The sequence below is a fragment of the Nerophis lumbriciformis genome, linkage group LG07, assembly GCF_033978685.3.
Source record: "Nerophis lumbriciformis linkage group LG07, RoL_Nlum_v2.1, whole genome shotgun sequence".
Taxonomy (NCBI): Eukaryota; Metazoa; Chordata; class Actinopteri; order Syngnathiformes; family Syngnathidae; genus Nerophis; species Nerophis lumbriciformis.
In genome coordinates, this window is record NC_084554.2 from 4,799,957 (window position 1) to 4,803,857 (window position 3,901).

Consider the following 3,901-nt stretch of genomic DNA (forward strand, 5'->3'; position numbering starts at 1 on the left):
GTTTCATACAGTATAGGCGACATTTATAAACCCTCGGTTACACTTTTTTAAATAGATTCAATCTTGCACGTGGAAAGTTGAAGTGAGGGCTTTAGTTGCGGCGCATGGACTTCATTTCTAAGTAAAGGTAAGACCATAATAACGTTTTTTTTATTAAATGTGCTTTTTTGTGTGCTACAGTTTGTATGTGTAAAGTTAAAGTTAAGTTAAAGTACCAATGATTGTCACACACACACTAGGTGTAATGAAATTTGTCCTCTGCATTTGACCCATCCCCTTGATCACCCCCTGGGAGGTGAGGGGAGCAGTGGGCAGCAGCGGCGCCACGCCCGGGAATAATTTTTGGTGATTTAACCCCCAATTCCAAGCCTTGATGCTGAGTGCCAAGCAGGGAAGAATGCTGGTATGAGCTTTTAAACATAACCCGTTAACTGCTGCCAATCAAATGGTGAATAAGATACTCTTTAGGGTTCATATGTTTGTAAATCTGACTGTGGTGAAGTCAGTGCCTCACCAGCCATCAACCTCACCGCACGTCACTGTTACACACATACAGTTGTTGACAAAATACACTGTACATTATATACCTCAGCTAACTAAACTATGGAAATGTATAATATAATTCATATAGCAATACAGTTAGCCGAGTCCGCAATCCATGTTGAGGCACTGAGTGACGTGCCTCAACTGGCTGCTGTTCACCGCACCGTCTCTTCTCAGTATTTGAACGGCAAATGTGAAAATTCAGCGATTTTGAATAAAAATAATCTAAAACTGGTGAAGTTAAATGGAAAATAACTTTCTAGTATAATCACTGAATACATATAACAATTTAATTAATTTTTTTTCTTTTTACATTTTTTTCTTTCCATGATGGCAGGTGAGGCCCCGCCTCACCTGCCTCTAGTGACCGCATGTCACTGATGTATACATATGTATATATATATATATTTTTTTTTTTTTTTTAAATATATATATATGTATGTATGTATAAATATATGTATGTATGTATATATATACATATATGTATATATATATATATATATATATATATATATTTTATTTTTTTAAATATATATATATATATTTTTATATATATATATATGTATATATATATATACATATATATATTTTTTACTTTGTGTAGTTTTTAGTTAGAAAATCCGGATTCGAGTCTTTTAGTTGGACTCTGTTTCGCGGAACCTTTCAAGAATTCACTTTTCTCACCACACCAGTGGGGAGACCGTCCCAAAGTACACACACCACAATGGTAAGTGATTCAGATGGGTTCCTGGACATGTTCCTGTGTATCCCCAAGACCCGTTCAACATCCGCTCGCTGCCTTTACGACACACACCGGGCAGCCTTGAATGAGAAAGCCGTCTCTTGTGTTGACTGAACAAACAAGGCCATGGTTCCCGCCTCTGACCACACGTGCTTTAAATCTGTGATTTCCCCCAAATTGTGGACCTCTTGGCTGATCCCTCACAATAGCTCAATGAGCAGTGTGTGTGTGTGTGTGTGTGTGTTCTTGTATTTCTACCCTTCTAAAGACATCAACAAGTATCTTCCATATGAGGAGGTGTGAACAAGTGATGACATAAATCATGGTCCCAATAACATTGCATCTAATAGAGAATGTCTCATTAGGTGAAATTTATCAAAATTAGGGTAGTGCCAAAAAGGAGGGATTTTTCAAATTCACTGTGTCGGTTTCAAAAGTGCTCCCCCTCTGGTCAACATATGAAATAACAAGTGTGTGTAAAAAATTGAAGTGCTCCCCCTCTGGTCAACATATTAAATAACAAGTGTGTGTAAAAAATTGAAGTGCTCCCCCTCTGGTCAACATATGAAATAACAAGTGTGTGTACAAATTTGAAGTGCTCCCCCTCTGGTCAACATATGAAATAACAGGTGTGTGTTAAAAATTTGAAGTGCTCCCCCTCCGGTCAACATATGAAATAACAAGTGTGTGTAAAAAATTTGTAGTGCTCCCCCTCTGGTCAACATATGAAATAACAAGTGTGTGTAAAAATTTTAAGTGCTCCCCCTCCGGTCAACATATGAAATAACAGGTGTGCGTAAAAATTTTAAGTTCTACCCCTCTGGTCAACATATGAAATAACAAGTGTGTGTAAAAAATTTGAAGTGATCCCCCTCTGATCAACATATGAAATAACAAGTATGTGTAAAAATTTGAAGTGCTCCCCCTCTGGTCAACATATTAAATAACAAGTGTGTGTAAAAAATGTAAGTGCTCCCCCTCTGGTCAACATATGAAATAACAAGTGTGCGTAAAAATTTGAAGTGGGCCCCCTCTGGTCAACATATGAAATAACAAGTGTGTGTGAAAATTTGGAGTGCTCCCCCTCTGGTCAACATATGAAATAACAAGTGTGTGTAAAAAAATGTAAGTGCTCCCCCTCTGGTCAACATATGAAATAACAAGTGTGTGTAAGAATTTGAAGTGCTCCCCCTCTGGTCAAAATATGATATAACAAGTGTGTGTAAAAATGTGAAGTGCTCCCCCTCCGGTCAACATATGAAATAACAGGTGTGCGTAAAAATTTTAAGTTCTACCCCTCTTGTCAACATATGAAATAACAAGTGAGTGTAAAAAATTTGAAGTGATCCCCCTCTGGTCAACATCTGAAATAACAAGTGTGTGAAAAAAATTGGAAATGCTCCCCCTCCGGTCAACATATGAAATAACAAGTGTGTGTAAAAATTTAAAGTGCTCCCCCTCCGGTCAACATATGAAATAACAAGTGTGTGTAAAAAAAAATGTAAGTACTCCCCCTCTGGTCAACATATGAAATAATAAGTATGTGTATGAAATAATAAGTATGTGTAAAAAATTGAAGTGCTCCCCCTCTGGTCAACATATGAAATAAGAAATGTGTGTAAAAAATTGAAGTGGTCCCCTTCCGGTCAACATATGAAATAACAAGTGTGTGTAAAAATTTGAAGTGCTCCCCCTCTGGTCAACATATGAAATAACAAGTGTGTGTAAAAAATTTGAAGTGCTCCCCCTCTGGTCAACATATGAAATAACAAGTGTGTGTAAAAATTTGAATTGCTCCCCCTCTGGTCAACATATGAAATAACAAGTGTGTATAAAAATTTGAAGTGCTCCCCCTCTGGTCAACATATGAAATAACAAGTGTGTGTAAAAATTTGAAGTGCTCCCCCTCTGGTCAACATATGAAATAACAAGTGTGTGTAAAAATTTGAAGTGCTCCCCCTCTGGTCAAAATATGATATAACAAGTGTGTGTAAAAATGTGAAGTGCTCCCCCTCTGGTCAAAATATGATATAACAAGTGTGTGTAAAAATGTGAAGTGCTCCCCCTCCGGTCAACATATGAAATAACAGGTGTGCGTAAAAATTTTAAGTTCTACCCCTCTTGTCAACATATGAAATAACAAGTGAGTGTAAAAAATTTGAAGTGATCCCCCTCTGGTCAACATATGAAATAACAAGTGTGTGAAAAAAAATGGAAATGCTCCCCCTCCGGTCAACATATGAAATAACAAGTGTGTGTAAAAATGTAAAGTGCTCCCCCTCCGGTCAACATATGAAATAACAAGTGTGTGTAAAAAAAAAATGTAAGTACTCCCCCTCTGGTCAACATATGAAATAATAAGTGTGTGTAAAAAATTGAAGTGCTCCCCCTCTGGTCAACATATGAAATAAGAAATGTGTGTAAAAAATTGAAGTGGTCCCCTTCCGGTCAACATATGAAATAACAAGTGTGTGTAAAAATTTGAAGTGCTCCCCCTCTGGTCAACATATGAAATAACAAGTGTGCGTAAAAATTTGAAGAGCTCCCCCTCTGGTCAACATATGAAATAACAAGTGTGTGTAAAAATTTGAAGTGCTCCCCCTCCGGTCAACATAT